The 22,902-nt window shown below is 36.4% G+C and overlaps 1 protein-coding gene across 1 annotated transcript in view; it reads right to left on the reverse strand.

The window, feature by feature from the left end:
• The window catches only part of Cntn5 (contactin 5), a 1,204,186-nt gene extending 1,183,547 nt beyond the window's left edge, over positions 1–20,639 (reverse strand). Inside the window, exon 1 of the mRNA XM_031346014.1 lies at positions 20,550–20,639. The gene's annotated coding sequence lies outside the window, so the exon portion shown is untranslated. The remainder of the gene's footprint in view (positions 1–20,549) is intronic.
• Positions 20,640–22,902: the final 2,263 nt, after the last annotated feature.

Here is a 22,902-nt window from a genome sequence, read left to right on the forward strand (position 1 = left end):
TGATGAGGAAGTTTAATCTGGCTTTTCTTTCAGAAAATACCTAGTTTACAATACATTACCAGACACTAATGGTAGAGGGACATATGCAGTCTCACAGTTAATAAATAACAAAATCTGTCTCTCAAAAGATAGAGGTGAGCCAGGTTTTGTGGTGCATATCTATAATCTCAACACTCCAGGAGCCTGATGCAGGACAATCATGAATGTGAGTCCAACCTGGACTACAATAGCCAGGGTCCATCCTGGACTATATAGCTAGGCAATTCTCAAATCTATCAATTAAATAAATAAAAAAGAATAATGTGGATGGATTGAATCTGGCTCCCATTAAACAAAGTAAATTTATAAGTTAGACATACTGTAAGTTATTGCTTAAACATAACTTAATAACATAATATGAGATAGTATTCTTTCCTTTTGAAATCTTCTGACCATTAGAGAATGAGAAAGATGTGGGAGTTTGATTAATTAGTGATGCAAGATTGTTTTCTCTTTGTTCAGACTGAAATGGCACCTTCTAGTCATTACTTGGGACAGACAAAGTTACCCAGCTATGTTTCTTCAGAATTTAGAGTCTACACTGATTTTTGCTTCTTTATTACTTATAGTGTTTTACAAATATATTGTATATTAATATGCATACATTTATGCATGTAATATGTATGCATATTCATCTGTCTTACTTCATCTTTCTAAAGTAAAGTTTAGAATTTTGGTAACATGGAGCTTATTTTATGCTGTCTACTTTCTAATGTTTTTTCTGAGAACATGAAAGTTGTGTTTATTATGCACATAGTTACACTTTGTCATAGCCACAGGGCTGACATGTAAGCAAAGTGAAACAGTGATGCTTAAAGTAAGAGACTGTCCCCTTGTGTGAAGAAAGACTAACTTATGCTTTCTGAGCACTTATCAAATGGGCTCACAAATATCACTGTGACTTTTCTTTTACTATCATGGAGAGTTTTTAAAATTATGGTATTGACTTAAGGTGTTTAAAAGACACTCAGCTATGCATGCCTTTTATAAAACTGCAGTGCTACTGACTTAATAAGATATGATTAAAACCACACCTCTCTATTTCATAGGGTCAGAAACAATTTGGATGGATCGACCCATTCCCCACCTTGATAAAATGTTGAGCACTGAATGAATTATTTGTGAAGTATTGTGAATTATTACTGAAGTATTGTTTGTGAAGGCCCTCGAGTGTTTCTTTAGTAAAGCTTTCAGAGCCTCCTTTATAGCACCTCCACTTAGCTGTCATGCTGCTTTTCTGATCTTGTTGTCTAACTGCCTTTGTGTAAATGTCTTCATCTTTTTGTCTCCTAGTTCCCAGTGGGTGAACAAACAGATGCACTGCAGATGTGGCCTCTCTGCTGTGCCTAAGCTCTTGTCTTGTTTGTGCTACAAATGATTTTCTTTACATCACACCTTCCTGTATTGCTCCTTGCAATGCACTTGCTTATATGAGATCCTGAGAACCAGTTAAGCAAGCATAATTGTTATTATATTATGTACTACCACATAGCACTACAAATTGGCAGCAAGCAGGTCTCTAGTCACTTAATCATGTAGGTCCGCCAGTCCACCAGCTTTGCCCTTTATGGCTGTGTTTTCTATTTGCATTATCTATACTGTTGTTATCTTCTGAGTAATGTTGCCAGTCAAAGTGGAGGGCAGATGTGCTTAAGGAAAAATACAGTTAAGGAAATTAAATAATTACATTATCAGTTTACATCAGTAGGTGTGAAATAAGTAAACTTTTATTTAAAAAGAACAAACATTGAGGTTTTAAATTTTTGTTTAGGTTTATAAAATCAGCCATCCTACTAATGGGAGCTCATTTCTGAAAGGAGAATAGATGAATCTTAATCCGGCTTTGAGAGTCTGTCAGTTTAATTAGCAGCTGCTTCAGCAATAGCAGCAAAGAGTGTCGCCTGTGCTGTGAATGTCCAGATATCAGCTACAAATGCAATGGTAAGAGGAGTGATGGCTCAGCCTTCAGGCCAGTGCTCTGCTGGCAGAGTCCTAATTTCCACATACAGAGGATGCAAAAGTTCCTCTTCCTCTGGGTGGAATTCATACTCTATGACACCATGGTCTACTAAAAATTATTCCTTCTCAAAGAGAGGAGGAGGAGGAGGAGAAGGGGGAGGAAGAGGAGGAGGAAGAGGAGGAGGAGGAGGAAGGGGAGGAGGAGAGGGCTGAAGAAGCTAGACAAAAGGGTAGATGCCCCTAAGGTGTTGGGAAGAAATGTTGACAGACTACTGATCTGCAGTTTGCTTTTACTATTAATTCAGTAGCATCCTTTTCTGTTTCTTTATTCTTGGGACAGCTTTCAATTTCACGGTGCCTGTCAGTCTCCATATATTGATGCTGTACTTTTGGTGGAGGCAGGGATTCACTCTATATCCCAGGGGGAACTTGCAGTTGCTGTATAGCCCAGGCTGGCTCAGATCCTCACAACCCTCCCACCTCAGCTCCCCAAATGCTGGGATTGCAGGTGTGCTCCTCCACACTCTGTTTCCCAGGTTTATGTTCAAAGGTGGGTATATTCTACTTCCTTTAGAATTCTCTCATTAGTATCTTCCCATATAAAACTGTCTCAATATAGGGAGAAATCATTTGGGATCCATATGCCCATGACTAAATAGCCTCCAAATAGTTTATCAACAAGCTTTCCCAGGGTGAGGTAAAAGTCAAATGTTTTCTGTATCAGTCAAGTTTTATGCCTGGTGCCTAAGGGCAGCCACAGGTGTGTAGGTTCGTGGTCCTTTCCCCTTACCCATGGAATCTTCAGGAAACTCGCCCTCATTTCATCTCTTGACGTTTTGGTTCACAGGAAAATAATCTTCCATTCAAAGATTCACTGCTACACCTGTCTTTCTTAGTAGCCCTGTCTACTGTTTCATCTGCATTCAGGCTCTTGTTCTTTCTGGTCCACGAGAGAAATTATCTTTCTAATGTTTATGACTTTTTGTATGGAATTAAAGGGTATTTCCCAGGAAACTCACTCTAAAAAGCCTCCCTCCCTCTATCCAGTAAGTATGTATCAGTGATCATGACCACTAGATGGCAGCCGTGTTCTAATTAGGAATGTCATTTATGTCTTAACCCTGGGGACATTCTGATTTATTTTGATTTTTTTTTTTTTTAAGCAACGGAGTAGAACTCCAAATTAGAAGATGATGGTACAAGAACTAGTTACATGATTTTACCTGCAGCATTAACAAAGTGCACCAATGACAAGCAAAATGCCAGACTATGCTATTCAGAGATCTCTCACTTCCTGAGGAATTCCACACGCATTTCCTGAGACCCACCAACACACTAGGCATTGATGTAGACAAACACATCTGGGCTGCTCAACCAATGATCTAATGGAAGACACACCCAAGCAGACTGCCTGCACTTGAGTGTTTTGACGAACAACCAGTCTTCCTCCTGGTAGAATAAAACAATATGACACTGGGAGAGGAGCTGTGTCTGAGGCAGGGAGCTGACCTTATCTGCAAAGTTGCTCACAAGTGCAAGGCAATCCTCCCTCAAATGCACAAGAAGATTCCATGACAGGTAAGTGGATGAGGTGGCGATCTTGATCACTTCCTGTATGGAAGGCTGCTCAAGTGGATTTACAGGAAGCCACTGCTCTGTACCATTACAGAAAACAACTGAGCTTTAGTGTCTAGTTTCATTTAATTATACTTGAGACCAGGTCTCTGTCTCCAGCCAGTGCTAGTCTGGATTTTGCTACATACCTCAAGCTTGCCTCAAATTCACTGGAACCCCAACCCCTGCTTTTTATGTCTAAGTGAGGAGATTTCAAGTTGTGTCAACACTCAAGGATGAATACTATTAAAAACAAAAAATTATCTTCTTATACTTCAGAAAGTGAATTATACAATAATCCATCATTATATCATCTAACTTGAATAATTAATTACTTAATATGCTAATAGACATGCCCTAAGCCACAATCTGAGAGGGTGGGCCTCATTTTACTAACTTCTATTCTCTGAAGAAAAAAAAATTGTTTAAGTCTATTTGCTTGGGGTCAGTTTTATTATACCCAATTTCCTGCTTTTATATGTTAAGAACATTTTTTCCCTGTTCACATATAAATTCATATTGACACTCAGAGGTGGAGACATCCTCTCCTTCCTTTCCATCAGCCTCATATAGGTAACTGGTAATGATGTGGGCATTAGGCTTCTGCTGGTAACCGTTTAGATCATGGTAGGAACAACTCTTTTGATTTTCCTTTCTTACAGTGGTTAAAAACTTGCTCTGTGCTATGAAATATCAAGATATAAATTATAAACCAAGTAAGTACAGACACAACACAAATATTTTGTGCTTAAATAGCACCTTTGTTGTAAGGATCTTGAGCCTGCTTCATATGACAACAAAAATTAGGCAATTTCTTACAGCTTTCTGACACCTCTTTTATACACATCTCATTATTTTCTTTTACACAAACTTTCCAAGCAAGGGAGGAATCCCAGTCAGTAAGGTCTTTCATGTAGCTGGTGACAGCGTCTACTGGTGCAATGAAAATAAATTACTTGTGGTGCCAAAGTACAAGAGAGTGCAATTTTATTATTAACCGTTAATTGATTATTAATTATGGTATAGGTTCACAGAGGGCTGACAGTCTTCTTGTGGCAGAGAGCAGGACGTTATGTTGGACAGTCCCAAGGACAGCTAAAGGCTGAGCAAGGGGGCAGCTTATTGCCTGGGGTGCTGGCATTAAATGACGTTTGCTAATGAGGTAGCAGATAGTGAACCCAGCAGCAGGAGAAATCAAACCAGAAAGCATTGAAATACAATCTCTGATTGAGAGAAAAAAAAAAAAAAAACCTCACAACATCAGCAATGTTTGTTACAAAGAAGCTGTTGCCAAGTGACTAAACTCACAGTCAGATTTAATGCCACCCACAGTGAGAAGCCTTCAAGTGTGGCCAGTCTTGATATTCTACAGTAGGAATCAGGACAGTTAAGAAGAGACTCCTATTGTATTAGTGAGCACTCTGTGCTTGGGCAGAAGCTTAGAGGAGAAGGCAGCAAGTCATTAAACCACAGCTGGGTATTACTAGAACAAGAGGGGACATAACAAAATTCTAAATAACCCAATTTATAAACTAATGAGAGTGTCAATGAAAGGGATCAAGACTGTATAGTCAATTGCTACTTCGGGAACCACCATTTCTTTCTGGGTCTGGTACGCCTTCTTGGAATCTTTTGTGCCTGTTCTTCTTGGCAAATTGATGCGCAGGTTATGGTTGCCTCTCATCTCCCCAGCCCATGGCTTACTTTGCATTATCATGATTCTCATGTGAATTAAATTAAATCTGAACCCACTCAAATTCTCAGGCTGATTGGTATAAATATGAATACTAATTTTATTGCCTGTTGATTTTAATTGTGGTAGTCACTCCAAAGTAAAAAAAGTTAAAAAGTAAACAAACAAACAAAAAATCCTCTCTTGATGTAGATTTGGAAAGTAGTTAGACATTATTGACTTTGTCACCTCTGGTATTGAGAAAAAAATACATGTTTCAAACTTTACTATTTCTTGGCTACAGACAGTATAAACAGATATTAACAAAAGTATGAGAATCATTTATAATATAGAGGAAAACTCATGTGGTCTGATACGAGAAGATATTGATTCTGAAGCCTCTGTTGGCTATCTTCATATTGAAGTCAGTTCTTGATTTTTGAGGACAAAGTAAGCAACTCCTTTGCACCTGTCTTGCACTAACATCTAAATGACAGTTTCTATTTTATTGTGCATTTCTGAGGCACAAAATGAAATGTGTTTTATATGTGTGTATCTGTATTTAAGCAGCAATTATATAATCAAGTACATCAACTTACTCAATCTCTCCATAGTTACAAAACATGCAGAATGGGGGAGGTTAAATGTCTGAAATTTCACAGCAAAGTTCTACCCTTCAACAAAATATCAAAAGTGTTATTTTCACACTATGCATTGGGTGATGCTAGACTTCCTGTGGCCCTCATCTGTGGCCCACCATGTCTGCCTCCAGTTGGCCCCTGACAAGCCATATTTTATCATAGATAGAAGTCATAGCTCTTAATTAGACATGCAAGAGAAATACACATGCTAGGTATTTGTCTGGGTGTGTGACTTATTTCATTTAGTAATAGACTCTTTTTCTTCCATTGTAAGTGCAAGGTAAGACTACATCAGGCAAAATAAAATTTCCTAAACTATCATTTTTAATTTTCTATAAATAAAAAAGATACACACTATATGTAATCTAGTATATAATATACATATATGCACATACATACTTTACTGGAACATCTTTCAGAGAACTTGAATTTTATTTAAAATAAAATTCTAACTAACAGAAGCTTTTTATAACACAAAATGTTCTCTAAAATTGACAAACTGCAAATTTATGACACAGAGGTCCTGAGTGCTGAATTTTATATGATGGAATGTCTGCTTTTTTCCATGGTCACGCTGGACAGTGAGAGTGCTTTCCAACAATACTACTCACATAGAACTTATAATCAATTTTATATTTTTCACTAGGCTTATTAATAAAATAATATTGATTGACATTATTTAATTCCTTCTTTCTTTTAAAACAGTTTAGATTTATTTATTTTATTTTATGTGTATACACATCTTGCATACATATATGAACCATGTGACTGTCTGGTAGCCTTCTGACAGAGATCAGAAGGCAGAATTATATCCCTTGGAACTAGAATTAAAGATGGTTATGAGTCACAATGTGGGAGATTGGACCAAAGGTAGGTTCTCTGCAAGAGCAATTAATGTTCTTAATGGGGAAGCCATCTCTTCAGGCCCTAGTTTCTGCCTTCTTTCAAAAAAAAATTTAAATAATTAATTTATTTATTTTATTTAGATTCCAACTGCTCCTCTCCTCAAGTCATTCCTCCTCAACTCCAATTCTCCCCCATTCACTCCTCCTAACTTTCTCTTCAGAAAAGGAGAGGCCTCCCATGAAAATCAACAAGCTTTGGGATATGAAGTTGCAGTAGTACTAGGCAACCTTCTTCTACTGATACTAGACAAGGCAGCCCAGTTAGGCGAAAGTGCCCCAAAGGCAGGCAGGCAATGAAGTCAGAGACAGACACTGCTCCACTGTTGGGAGTCCCAGATGAAGACCAAGCTCTATAATTGTTACTTATGTGGAGAGGGGCTAGGCCCATCCATTTCATGCCCTCTAGTTGCCAGTTCAGTCTCTATGAGTCCCTCTGAACCCAGGTTAGTTGATTCTGTAAATTTTCTTACGGTATCTTTGATATATCTATATTCCTTCCTCCCTCTCTTCTGCAGGATTCCTTAAGCCCCACCAAACATTTGGTTGTGGGTCTTTGCATCTGTTTCTGTCAATTACTGAGGGAAGCCTTTCTGATGACAGATATTCTAGGCCCCCTCTGGAAATATAGCAAAATATCATTAGCAGTGCCAGGGATGGGCTCCATCTCATGACACTGAACTCAGGCTTGACCAGTCATTGCTTGAACATCCCCTCAATTTTTGGTCCATCTTTACCCCTTCACATTTGGTAGACACAACAAGTTGTAGGTTGAAAGTTTTGGAGTGGGGTTGGTACTCTACTTCTTCCATTGAAAGTTTTGCATGGTTATAGGCGATGGCTGGTACGTGTTCTCCACTGCTCAAAATCTTAGCTAGGATCACCCTCATAGTTATCTGGGAGTTTCCATTGGCCTAAGTTTCTGGCTCTTCCAAAAGAAGCCTACCCCCATTTCAGTTGTCTCTCCCAGTATGCTCTCACTCATGACTCTCTGCTACCTGATCTTTCCTGTTATAATCCCCAGCCACTCCCCCATTTGTTCTCCTCCTCTCTTACACACATGATGTCTATTCTATTTCCCTTTCTCACTGTGATTCAAATGTCCTCCCTTGAATCTTCCCTGTTAATTAGTCTTTCGGTGTCTGCGGATTGTGGCATGGTTATCCTTTACTTTATAGTTAATATTGACTTATAAGTAAGTACAAACCATGGTTGTCAGTCTATGTCTTGGTTGCCATAATCAGAATGATCATTTCTAGTTCCATTCACTTGCCTTCAAATTTCATGATGTTAACATTTTTAATAGCTTGAATAATACTCCTTTTGTGTGTGTGTGTGTATGTGTGTATACATATAAACATATATATATGCATATATATGTATATATACATATATATGTATATGTATATATATATATATGACACATTTTGTTTATCCATTCTTCAGTTGAGGGACATCTATGTTGTTTCCAGGTTCTGGCTATTATGAATAAAGCTGTTATGAACATAGTTGAGCTAGTAGTATCCTTGTGTTATCATGGAGCATATTTTGAGTATATGCCAAGGAGTCCTATAGCTGAGTCTTGAAGTAGATCAAATTCCAGTTTTCTGAGAAAATGCCAGATTGATTCTCAAAGCATCTGTACAACTTTGCAATTCCAACACCAATGTATTCCTCTGGATCTGCATCCTTCCCAGCATGAGATGTTTATTAAGTTTTTTACCTTAGTCATGCTGACTGCTGTAAGATAGAATATCAGAGTAGTTTTAATTTACATTTCTCTGGTGATGAAGAATGTTGAAGATTTCTTTAAGTGCTTCTTGGCCATTAGAGATTCTTTCATCAAAAATTCTGTACCCTATATTTTTAACTGGTTTATTTGGTTTGGTTATATGTAGTTTCATGAGTTCTTTATATATTTTGCATATTAGCCCTCTGTTGGATATGAGATTGGTGAAGATCATTTCCCATTTTGTAGGCTGCCATTTTATCCTTTTCCTGGTGTTCTTTACCTTATAGAATCTTTTCAGTTTTATGAGATCTCATTTATTATTAATTTTTGCTCTTAGTGCCAGAACTGTTGGTGTTCTATTTAAGATGATGTATCTGTGCCAATACTTTCAAGACTTTTCCCTACTTTCTATTTCTTTAGATTAAGCATACCTGGTTTTATGTTGAAGTCTTAGAGCCCTTTGACTTGAGTTTATGCAGAGTGATAAATATGTATTTATTTGCATTTTTTTACATAGAGACATCCAGTTAGATTAACAAACACTATTTGTTGAGGATACTTACATCTTTTTCATTATATAAATTTGGCTCTTTTGTCAAAAATCAAGTGTCTATATGTGTGGATATTTACTTTTGGGTCTTGAATAGATGTTTTATCCTATTAAGAAACATGTCCGTTTTAATGTCATTTTTATTACTATGAGATTTTTATTACTGTTTCTCTGTAGTATATCATAAGAGATCATGACAACTCTAGAAGTTGTTTTATTGTACATGATTAATTTAGATGTGATTTTTGTTGTTTCCTATGAAGTTCAGAATTGCTCTTTCAAGGTCTTTAAGAATTGTGTTAGAATTTGAAGCAAATTGCACTGAATCTGTAGATTGCTTTTAGTAAAATGACCATTTTTACTATGTTGATCCTACCTATCCATGAACATGAAGCATCTTTCCATTATCTGATATTTTCTTTGATTTCTTTATTCAGACCCTGGATCTTCTTATTATACAGGTCTTTCAACTGTTTGGTTAGAGTTATACCAAGGGATTTTATATTACGTGTGGCTATTGTGAATGGTGGTGTTCTTTGATTTGTTTCTCAGCCCATTCATTGTTTAAATATAGGAGTGCTATGGGTTTTGTTGTTGTTGTCATTGGTTTTGGTTTGTTTGTTTAAGACAATTTTATATGCAGCCATTTTGCTGAAGGTGATTATCAGCTGTAGAAATTCGCTAGTAGAATTTATGGAGTCACTTTTACGTACTGTCATATCATTTGTGAATAGCCATACTTTGACTTCTTCCCACCCAATTTGTATCCTCTTGGTGTCCTTTAGTTGTCTTATTGTTCTAGCTAAATTCAATAACTATACTTAATAAATATGGAGAGAATGGACCTCCTTGTGTTTTCAGTGATTTTGATCGAATTGCTTTAAGTTTTTCACCATTTAGTTAGATGTTGGCTATGGGTTTACTATATATTGCCTTTATCATGTACTGATGTGCCAAGTCTCTCCAAGATATATGTGCTGATCTCTCTAAGACCTTTAACATGTTGGGGGATTGTTTTTTTGTTCAAAGGCCTTTTCAGGATCTAGTGAGATGATCATGTTGTATTCTCTTTCAGTTTTTATATGGTGAATTGATGGATTTTAATATGTTGAAGAATCCTTGCATCTCTGAGGTGATACCTACTTGTTCCTGGTGACTGATGTTTTTGATGTATTCTTGGATACAGATTGCAAACATTTTATTGAGTATTTTTGAATCAATGTTTATAAGGAGAGTTGGTCTGAGATTTTGTCTTTGTTAAGTCATTGTGTGGTTTGGGCATAAAATAAATTTAACAATGTTCTTTCTATTTTTATTTTGTGGAATAGTTTGACCAGTATTGATATTAGCTCTTTTTTGAAAGTCTGGGAGAATTCTGGGATAAAACCATCTGGCCCAGGTTTTATTTGTTTATTTGTTGGTGTTCCTTGGAATTGTTGGGTTTTTTTTTTTTTTTGAAGCTTTTTTAGTGACTGCTTCTACTTCCTTATGAGCTATAAAGTTTTCTTATATTGTTTATCTGATCTTGATCTAATTTGGTAAGTGGTTTCGCTCAAGAAAATTGTCTATTTCTTTTATATTTTCCAGTTTTCTGGAGGACTACCTAATGATTCTTTGAATTTACTTGGTGTATGTTATTTCCTCCTCATTTCTGATTTTGGTAACTTGGATATTCTCTCTGTGTCATTTAGAATTTTGGCTAAGGGTTTATCTTGTTGATTTTCATAAAGAACCAACTTTTTTTCATTAATTTTATTTATTGTGTTCTATGTTTCTATCTTATTGATTTCCAAATTATTCCACCATCTCTGCTTAAGAATGCATTATTCTTTTAGCAAAACCATATTATAACACAGAGTACTTTGTCTAGCAATGTGTGAAGTTATAGTAACACCCTTTTTAGTTTCTAATGGATAGAATCTGAATAGCTTAAACATTCTGCATACAAATGAAAAGCCCAGGACAATATAGTCTTGCTTTTTATTCATTACGATTAGACTTAATTTATAGAAATGATATCTGTGTAACAATTATCATGTCATATATACAATATATAATTGTATGTAAAATATTGTTGCCTGCTTAACCATAAAGTAATATAAGTTACATGTCCATTATTGGTATTATTAAGCTTTCAAATAAAAAAATTTAGAAGTTTAAATTATTGTTGATATAAACAAGAGAATCTATATAACAGTATATAGGAAACGAAGGTAAGAATTTTCCACTCATGATTTTTTTCAGATGTAATTTCCTAAATTTTGAGATAATACTACATAAAGAAAGTTATGTCAAAGGTTTGTTCTGGGCCTTGAAAAAAACCAAATTAACATGTATTTTAAATATTGTAATCAAATTAAAAAACTGATATTTAAAGAGAACAATATGTACTGGTTCAATCCATAAAGAATGCTCTTTGTGAAATCTGTACTTTACTTTAAAATGTTGATTCTATATAATCCGATGCAACTTCACAAAGAAAACAGCAGCCTACAGATTGTGAGAAGATTTTCAACAACTCCACATATGACAGATGGCTAATATCCAAATTATATAAAGAATTAAAAAATGTAGACATCAACAAATAAGCCAAGTAAAATGCAGTACAGATCTAAGCAGAGAATTCTCAATAGAGGAATTTCAAATGTCTGAGACACTTAAAAACTGTTCAACATACTTAGCCATCAGAAAAATGCAAATCAAAATTACTTTTAGGTTTCATCTTATACCTGTCAGAATGGCTAAGATAAAAAATACTAGTGAAGCTCATGCTGGTAAGGATGTGGAGCAAGGGGAACACTCCTCAACATGACTGTTTCTCAAAATCAATTTACCTCAAGACCCAGATCTACCACTCTTGGGCATATACCCAAAGGGTGCCAATTCTACCACAAGAATACCTCTTGCTCAACTATGATCATAGCTGCCTTATTCATAATACCCAGAAACTGGCAACAACTCAGATATTAATCAGCCAATGAATGGATAAAGAAAATGTGGTATGAAATTTTCAGGCAAATGGATGGAACTAGGAAGAAAACAATCTGAATGAGACAGCCTATACCCAGATAGACAAACCAGGCATGTACTCAATTATAAGTCGATATTAGCTGTTAAGTAAAGGATAGTCTTACTACAATGCACAAACCAAGGATAAGCACCATAGATGTCTCCAGACACAATGCATGGATCTCCTTGAGAAGAGAAAATAAAATAAACTATACAGGTGGAGATGGGAAGAGAAGAATGCTTGAATCTCACTTAGATGGGGAATTAAATAGCCATAAGAGGCAGATGGAGGGAAATGGGAGGGAGGGGGATGAGGAGGAGAATGTGGGGTTCAGGATCAGGTTGTGGAAGGACAGAGATGACTAGATGATCATGAAAATAAATGGAAATCTGTATCTGATGAGGGTGAGAAGGTGGCGGACATCTCTAGAATGAGACAGAGACCTGAGATAAGGGAGGTACCCAAGAATCAATGGGAGTGACCTTAGCTATGACTTACTACATTGGGGATATGGAACCTGAAGAGAGTGCCTTGAATATCCAAACAGGAACCTCAATGGAGTGATAGAGACACCAACACACTCACAAATCTTTCAATCCAAAATTTATCCTGACTACAAGAAATGGAGGCACCGGGGATGGAGCAGAGACTAAGGGAATGGCCAAGCAATAATTGGCCAACGTTGAGGCCCATCCCATTGGCAAGTACTAGTCCCTAACACTATTAATGATACTCTGTTAGGCTTTCAGACAGGACCAAGTTATTCTCTGAGAGGCTTCATCCAGCACCTGGTTCAGACAGACACAGACATCTGCAGCCAAAGAGTGGATGGATAGAGCTTGGGGATTCCTATAGGAGAATATGAGGAAGGATTACATGCCCCTAAGGGGAGAAGAACCACAAGATGATCAACAGAGTCAACTAACCTGGACCCTTGTGGGTCTCAGAGTCTGAACCACCAACCAAAGAATGTACATGGACTAGACCTAGGCCTCCCCATATATATGTAGCAGATGTACACTTGATCTTCATGTGGATACAGAATAACTGGAAAAGTGGCTGTCCAAAAGCTGTTGCCTGTACATGGAATATGTTCTTCTAGCTGGGCTGCCTTGTCTGGTCTAAATGGGAGAGGAAATTTGAAGTGGCAGAGAGTGGAGGGATACACAGTGGGCAAACACACTCAGAAGAGAAGGGGAGCCTGGAGAGAGGATTGTGGGAGAGGGTGACCAGCAGGGGGATCAGTGAGTGGGATGTAAAATGAATGAGTAAATAAAATAAATTTAAATTTAAAAAAGAAATAAAAAACTTGTTTTTGTAAATTTTAATTTCTGTTCAGATGGTCATCAATTCATTTGATATATCAGGTGTTTGAAAGTGGAAAGTTGAACTTTTCTCCTTGAATTTTTATGTGTATGTGAAACAGTAATGAGAATGGACACTTTTGTTTGGGTCGTCTGTGCTGAAAGACATGAATTTTAATTAACTCAACAGCAGTTGATGTTAAAATTATTAGCATGTAAAAAGTGTATGGCTGATAGAAAAAGCCCTAAAGGCAATTAGTGGAATTAAGCATGTTTTCTACTAAAAAAATTGTATCCTCAGTGTGAAATGTGTATTCCAATCTAATCATAGCAGCCATCAGCCATCACTCATAGCAACATTAAATTAATTTTCACAGAATAATGGGTTCTACATAGACATATTGGTTTGATTTCAGGTTGGTTTTGGGGACTGTTAAAGTTTTCTGTGACTTATATACATGCTATTTTGAGGTAGATTATGACTAAATTAGTTAGACAAGATTAGAATGTACTTGTAATCCAGTGTAATCTTGAATTTAGGATCCTCTTTCCTTTGCCTTCAGTAGCTGAGAATATAACCCATAATGTACTAAGATATGACTGTCTTTTAAATGGAAATTTTAATGTACTTCTATTCAAGATAATAATTACTCCTAGGTAAGCTGTTAATAGTGCAATTATTTTGCATACTTTCTGAATTTTTCTTTTTTTCTCCCTATTTTACATTACATTTAAGTGATTTGTTCTAGCAGCTATGACTTGAATCTTTGGTTATTATCTTTGTATCCATTAGAGTTTTGGATTTGTGGTTGTCTCAAAGGTTGGAAATCACCTCTTGATTATAGCAAGGTACCAAAGTAGAAACAAGTTAGCATAGCTACAAACAAGATCACAAGAAAAGGTCAAGAGATTACACTAATAAGAAAAATCTAAATTGGCATTTAATTTTTGCTTGCAGTTTGAATTGTAAAATCCTACTTTTCATATTTTTAAGTTTTCTATCAGTTACTATATTTGAGTACCATTAATTTGTAATACTATTTTGACTTACAATTATCGTGATAAAGATAGGAGTTGTCTACATGCCATGCTTTCGATAGACATACTAAATCTGTTTGTTTAATTATTATTAGAATATACTGTTATGTCTTTCTATGTCTTTTTCTCCTGATAAAGTCTGCATTAATCTATAGAACACTCTTTAACATTTCTCAATGGACAAGAATGCTAGAGGTACCCCACTGTGTATTTATGATTTACCTTTTCTTGACTTCTCAAAGGTAGTATTTAAAGTTAGTTTCCTATTTTGAGCAGTTTGCCTTTTCTTGTCCCATGCTGGCCTTCTTCAAGGAATCATCTCTCTTATATCCTTTGGAATCTTTTCTTAATTATTCAACTTTAGCATAACAATTAGGTCTTGGATTTGACTGAGTGAAACTTACGTCTTTTTGTACAAGAAATTTCTTCTTCTTTGAATGAGAATTCTACCCCAAAAGTTCACATAAGCTTATATTATTCTTTACTTTCTCTTTCCCACTATGTATTTTGAATAGTACAGCATGTTTTGTTATCTATCACCAAGGTGGTCACAAAACCAAGCTGAGCTTGCCCCAAAGATACCCAAAACATGCACAAAACTCAAGTATGACTTTCTCTTGGGAGACAAGAAAATTATCTGTTAGTCACACACAATAGAAATTACTCCATCTGAGTCCAACTTGGACAACCAATGAGTTCACTGGGAATATTTAAAGGAGTGTTGGGGAAAGATTTCTTACAAAGGCACAAATGCCTAAAAGGCAGCTTAATATCAAGATGCCCACTTCAGTCTGGGTGATGACTGAGGACAGATGTCTGCCTGGCGTTTACTTCACAATGAGCAAGCAGCTGACAGATAAGATCCCTTGGGTAGTTGGAAAGTCTCCCCTCCCTAGCAGTTATTTGCTGGTTGCATAACCTTGTAGGTTTTAGGGATTGATAAATAAATCCTCTAAATTTCATTTTCATAAACAGTCTAGGCTGTGTTTACTTCCTGTCTTTTCTGAGACTCCTTTCTCCCTTCACTAGGAAATGGTTGAGTTCAGAGGAAATTAGCATGTCTACAGTCAACAGATAAGAACACCCATCATCTATATTGTATGGAATATCTCCTGCTGAGATAGACTAAACAGCTTTGGTCACTTGGGAGTTGTCATTTAATAAATAATATAGACTATGGCCACAGAAAGTTCCCTGGAACTGCCATTGTTCTGAAGCCACTAACATCAGGTAGACATAGATGGGTTGGCTTTAGGATTTTGCCAGGTATTAGGTTTCATTGACCTGGCACAAAGTTTCAGGAAAAAGTTTTGGATCACAGCCATGCCCTCCTTCCATGTACCAAGCTGCTTTCTGATTGGAGTAGTTTTAGTGAAGGCAGCATATTTCCAAAGAGGCTGATGCTGATCTGTGTCAATACTAAATTGTACAACCTCAAAGACCTGAGGACTCATAGATACAGTCAAGCACTTGACAGGCCTCATCAATAATATGCTATGCTGGGTACATGTTACTTATTCTATGGTACTAATCTTTTCATGTATATCTATGTTCCTCTGTATTCTCTAAATGGTTTCTCCTTATTCCTGCACAGTATTCCACTTAATATATACTTTCCTTATTCAAGACATATTTTAGTATACATTTAAATTAAATGTTTTATGCAAAAACATGACTTATTTGAAATTTGCATATACTTCAGAATATAGGAAGAGTGAGTGTATTTAACAGTGGGTACATGCAGGGATGTTGACCAGATGAAAGATGAGATAGAGAGGGATCTAGCAGATAATACAAAGTGCTACATATGTATGATGAGAAAACTGAGACATATATTGCCTTAATTAGATTTTCCATTGCTAAGATGAAACACACTGACAAAAATCAACTTATGCTAGCCATTCTAACTGGTGTGAGGTGGAATCTCAGGGTTGTTTTGATTTGCATTTCCCTGATGACTAAGGATGTTGAACATTTCTTTAGGTGCTTCTCAGCCATTCTGTATTCCTCAGTTGAGAATTCTTTGTTTAGCTCTATACCCCATTTTTAGTAGGGTTATTTGGTTTTCTGGAGTCTAATTTCTTGAGTTCTTGTATATATTGTATATTAGCCCTCTATGAGATATAGGATTGGTAAAGATCTCTTCCAAATTTGTTGGTTGCTGTTTTGACCTATTGACAGTGTCTTTTGCCTTACAGAAGCTTTGTAATTTTATGAGGTCCCATTTGTCAATTTTTGATCTTAGAGCAGAAGCTATTGGTGTTCTGTTCGGGAAATTTTCCCCTGTGCCCATGTGCTTGAGGTTCTTCCCCACTTGCTTTTCTATTAGTTTTAGTGTATCTGGTTTTATGTGGAAGTTCTTGATCCACTTGGATTTGAACTTTGTACAAGGAGATAATAATAGATCAATTTGTATTCTTCTACATGCTAACCACCAGTTGAGCCAGCACCATTTGTTGAAAATGCTGTCTTTTTTTCCACTGGATGGTTTTAGCTCCTTTGTCAAAGATCATGTGGCCATAGGTGTGTGGGTTCATTTCTGGGTCTTCAATTCTATTCCCTTTATCTACCGGCCTGTTATTGTACCAATACCATGCAGTTTTTACCATAATTGCTCTGTAGTACAGCTTAAGGTCTGGGATGGTGATACCACCAGAGGTTCTTTTATTTTTTATTGTTGGATATATATATATATTGGTTTTTTAAGACAGTTTTAGCTATCCTGGGCTTTTTTGTTATTCCAGATGAATTTGCAAATTGCCCTTTCCAAGTCTGTGAAGAATTGAGTTGGAATTTTGATGGGGATTGCATACAACAGTCAGATGACTAGGATAAAAAACATAGGTGACAGAAGATGTTGGAGAGGTTGTGGAGAAAGAGGAACACTACACCATTGGTGGTGGGATTGCAAGTTGGTACAACCACTCTGGAAATCAGTTTGGCGGTTCCTCTGGAAATTGGACATAGAACTACCAGAGGACCCAGTTAAACCACTCCTGGGCATTTACCCAGAAGATGTTCCAACATATAATAAGAACACATGCTCCACTACGTTCATAGCAGCCTTATTTATGATAGTCAGAAACTAGAAACAATCCAGATGTCCCTCAACAAAGGAATGGATACAGAAATTGTGGTACATCTACACAATGGAGTACTACTCAGCTATTAAAAACAATGAATTAATGAAATTCTTAGGGAAATGGATGGATCTGGAGAATATCATCCTGAGTGAGGTAACCCAATCACAAAAGAACACATATGGTATGTACTCACTGATAAGTGGATATTAGCCCAGAAGATTGGAATACACAAAGTACAATCCACAAACCACAAGAAACTCAAGAAGAAGGAACATGAAAGTGTGTATACTTCATTCCTTCTTAAAAGGGGGAACAAGATACCCATGGAAGGAGTTGCAGAGACAAATTATGGAGCAGAGACTGAAGGAAGGACAATCCAGAGACTGCTCCACCTGGGAATCCTTCCCATATTCAATCAATCATCAAATCCAGACACTATTGTGGATACCAGCAAGTGCTGGCTGACAGGAGCCTGATATAGCTGTCTCCTGAGAGGCATTGACATTACCTGACTAATAAACAAGTAGAGGCTCAAGGTCCTCCATTGCACTGAGTACAGGGTCCCCAATGAAGGAGCTAGAAAAAGGACCCAAGGAGCTGAAGGGTTTGAAGCCCCTTAGGACAAACAACAATATGAACTAACTAGTACCCTCAGAGCTCCCAGGGACTAAACCACCAACCAAAGAGTACACATGGTGGGACTCATGGCTCCAGCAGCATATGTAGCAGAGGATGGCCAAGTTGGTCATCAATGGGAGGAGAGGCCCTAGGCCATGTGAATGTTCTATGCCCCAGTGTAGGGGAATGTCAGGGCTAGGAATCGGGAGAGGGTAGGTTGGTGAGCAGAGTGAGTGTGGAGGGAACAGGGGTATTTGTTGTTGTTGTTGTTTTAATTTTATTTCTTCTTTTTTTTTTTGAAGGGGAAACTGGGAAAAGAGATATCATATAACATGTATATAAAGAAAATATCTTATAAAAATGGAAAAAATCAACTTATGACAGAACATGTTTATTTGGAGTATTATCATAAGAGTCCATGGAGGGCAGCTATGACAGAAATTCAGTTCAAAACAGACAGGAACCTGGAGGCAGGAGCTGATAGGCCTTGGGGGAGTGCTGCTTTCTGAATTGGTCCTCATGTCTTGCTCAGCCTGCTTTTTAATAGAACCCCAGATCTCCAGAACATGGATGACGCTAGCCAGCGTGGGCTGGGCCCTCCCTGATCCATCAATAATTAAGAAAATGCCTTATAGACTTGACTATAGCCAGAGCTTATGGAGAAACTTTTTCAGTTGAGGTCTTCTCCTCGGAGATGACTTCAGCTCGTGTTAAGTTGACACTGCCTGTGACTACAGTGTTCAGACTTGAAGCTCCAGGGAGTGAGGAGGCCTTGCAGGAGTGGGGTGGGATGGAGGATAGGGCTGAGTAGGACATCCTCTTGGAGATAGGGAAGAAGGCATGGGATGAGGAACTATCGGGGGCAGACTGGCGGGGGATAAAAAGTGGACTGTAAAAAGGACTAATTATATTTAAAAAAAATACAGTCTTTCTTTAAAGCTAAGGATTGGAAAGACATTAAAACAATGAGAGGAGAGGCCTTTGGTCTTGTAAAGGTTTATGTCCCAGTATAGGGGAATGCCAGGGCCAGGAAGTAGGAGAGGGTGAGTTGGTGAGCAGGGGGAGAGGGGAGAAAACACGGTTTGTTTTTTATTTTTGTTTTTGTTCTTGATACTTTTTCCGAGGGGTAACCAGGAAAGCAGATATCATTTGAAATGTAAGTAAAGAAAATATCTAACAAAATAAATAATTAAATAAATAAAAATAAAAAAATAAAAATCCATCTCACAAAAATGGTTTTCTGTGTTCACTGTATATAAATTAGATATTTCAAAAACTTTTTCTTTAATATATTATTTATAATAATTATTTAGACTTTTAAAGGTGTTGATGCAATAATTGATAAGTTATATTTTTGTCTTTTATTGAAAATAGACTTTTATACAATATATTCTTATTAGAGTTTCTGTTCTCCCTACTCCCAGTTCCTCTCCACCTCCCTTCCCATCTGGGTTCACAGCCTTGTTTCTTATTGGAAAGCAAACAGGCATCTATGGAATATAAAATAAGATAAACCAATAACGACAAATTAGAATATGACAAAAGCCAAACAATCAAAGAAGAAAAAAAAACAAAAAATAAAACAAAGATAAAGCACAAGAATAGCAGAAACACACAGGCTCCCCTACACAGGAATTAAATAAGTATCCAAAACTAGATGCCAGGAAATACACATTCAAAGGACCTGTAGTGGAGAAATAAAATGCCCAGTCTTACTATTATTAGACAAGGAACCTCAGAAAATTCCATCGAGTTCATTTTTTGTTGGCTATCTACTGCTGGACACGAGGCTTGCCCTTAATTATTTAGCGACATTTCAGCATGTCTACAGACAAACTGTTCAAATTTATGCTTCTTCTACAATGGTTGAATAATTGAAAATGAGGTAGTATCTGAAGATTTGCTATAAATTTCTTTAACAGTCTTTCCTTAAGGTCCTTTGTTCAGAAGTCATAACATTTTGTGAATTAACACTTAAATAGGTTGAGATATTAAAATTTTAAAGATGTTAGCATTTAAAGAAAATAAAAGGAATGCAAAGTATATGAGGATCATTATTCTTTAAAGATCAGGTTGACTTTCCCCTTCAAACTATCTAAATATTATACAGACAAGCCTTCAATAATTATCAGCTACATGCCCTACTGAAGTAAGCATTATTTCTGTGATGAGTAGCTCATCCTTGTAACATCAGTGATAACTCTTGTTCTTGTCTATTGAAAGTTTCATTTTTGTTTCATAAGAATACCATGGTTTGCTTCAGCTCCTTAATCATGGCAACCACAGGCCTCCTCTTCTAATAGACTTTAAAATTGGCATACAAATCCTTTATGGTAGATAACCCATATCTTAACATTGCCTCAGATTTCAAAAAGAGATTCTCCTACCTGATGAATAGTGTAGATTAATTTCATCTACTCACATAGCTAGACCAAGTTCAGTTATCTACATCATTTCTGATCTGTCTGTGATGGTGTCTTCAGCAAGCATGTGAAGTGGGGAACTGGGTAAAGCAAGTGATTCACCATCTTCCAGTCTGTTGAGACTCTAGTTAAGCCAAGAACAAGGAGGGAGAAATTTGTTCTCTATGCATACTGAATCATTCATCTTTTTTTGCCTTTTGGCACAGTACTTAGATCTCTTAGGCATTCCAATGTGGACAGTGGCTAACTCCATATTTATACCCTGACTGCTCTTCAGCCTTTCTCAGGACCACAGGACTCCCTGGTTTTGCTTGCAGGAGGCAGTCATTGGGTCTCTTAGCTTCTTTCATTCTGTGAACCAATGTCTAGGCTCAATATCCTTTTGTCTATAGTGTTGTTTAGATGTCCTGCTGGTTTTTTTTTCCTTTAGAGACTCACCACAGAACACAGACAGTGGAAGCATGTTAGCTAGCCTTCTGTTTCCCCCAAGCGTTTAACACATTTAGTGAAGTGTGATGTCTGTAAATGTAACAGTCATCTCACAACTATGTGACATAACTATGAGTAGCTTTCAGTCAGTCATTTTCTGATACATCACCAAAAGATTGTAAGTACACAGAATGCTCATGAAGCATAAAAGCATATGAATATTAAATACGGGAAATAATTATGTAGCATCTTATTAATCAAAGCAATGGAGTCTATTACTATATAATTTCTTTTGCTTATAAAATCTATCTGGAAGGGGATTCATCTTATAAAGTTCATAGTTAAGACCTGATGACTCATATATCTAAATTCAAAATAATTTAAATTAATATAAAATGTAATAGTCTTAATTCAAAACCCTATTAAATTCAATAATTTAGAAATTGGCAGTTGAATCATTAAGTTCCTACTAATTACACAAATAATTTTTATATACTGGGGCAAAAAATCCTTTAGGCCATAAGTCATTAACTAAAAATTCTTAAAATAGTAACAAGGTTCTAATTAAATTATTTATTTTGGAAAACAAGATTATGATTAAAACCCGCCTTAAGGATTCATCATTACCCCTGTTATACAATAATGTAATTTTATAATTAGTAATAAAGGACTTATAATTACATAAGGGCTTTAAGTTCAGAAAAATCACATTGCCTTCATGCTAACAATTATTTTCTCCTATTTAAAATAAGTATTACTCACTGGATTGATGAACCTCTTCTTCATTTGCTGTTTTATTGTTTTGTAGCCTGTACCTAACACAAAGGATCATATATCAATCAGAGTGCTTGCATGGAATCCTAGCAATTAGAAGGCCACTGAGAAATCTTGAGAGCAGCATGTATTTCATCAAAATTAAATTTCACAGATCATGACTAACCTTAACATATTCCATGTGGTGGCCCAAATTTAAATCCCAGCACTGCAGAAGGATGCCATAAGGCCAACAATGAGGGTTACTTAATGTTTGTGAGAACAGCATGGAACACACACACACACACACACACACACACACACATACATACACACAAAGAGAAAAAGATAGCAGGGGGAGGGGGAAGGGAAAGAGAGGAGAGAGGGTGAAGAAAGACAGAGAGGGAAGAAGGGAGAGAGGGAGGAAGGGAGGGAGGGAGGAAGAAAGGGAGACCGAGAGACAGAGAAACACAGGAGTATTCTAGTTGTTCTTCATTGAACTCCTATACAATAAAACAAAATTCAAGAGTGTGGAAAGTTTCACTACCACTTTTGTTCTTCACCCTTTCTTGTGTTCAGTAATGTAACTCTCTCCCAATAATGAACTAAAGGTGCCTGTAAGAGCATGTCTGTTAAAGTAGATTTCTTAATCCACCTTTTTAAAATTTGACACAATCGCATTTTTTGGTTTTAGTATACATGGTGTGACAAAGCATTTCATTTTAAAGAAATATTTGATCATTAGTTGGAAATTTAAATTTCATGAATGTTTTTATAACTTCTAGATGTAATTATTAGTTATATTTTTATACATACTTTTTACAAAATGTGTATTTTATTTATTTGATAAGCAACCTCTTTATTATGATTTATAATAGAGATTGTCCTTTACAGTTGACAGTTAAAATTATTCACTGTATTACAGACTTCAGTGGTATCCTTAACAATTTTAATTTGTGTTTCTTGTAGCTTCTTTTTTTAAGGTATGTGTTCCACCCAGAATTATTATTAGGTGACATTAAGTATGAATGTTGCTACTTTATGTTATTAGTATATTCTATTTTTTATATTTTTATACATGTCTTTGGCATACTATTTATGCAGCACAAACAATTTTGCACAGATCTATAAAAAT

The sequence above is a fragment of the Mastomys coucha genome, unplaced genomic scaffold (assembly GCF_008632895.1).
Source record: "Mastomys coucha isolate ucsf_1 unplaced genomic scaffold, UCSF_Mcou_1 pScaffold23, whole genome shotgun sequence".
Classification (NCBI taxonomy): domain Eukaryota; kingdom Metazoa; phylum Chordata; class Mammalia; order Rodentia; family Muridae; genus Mastomys; species Mastomys coucha.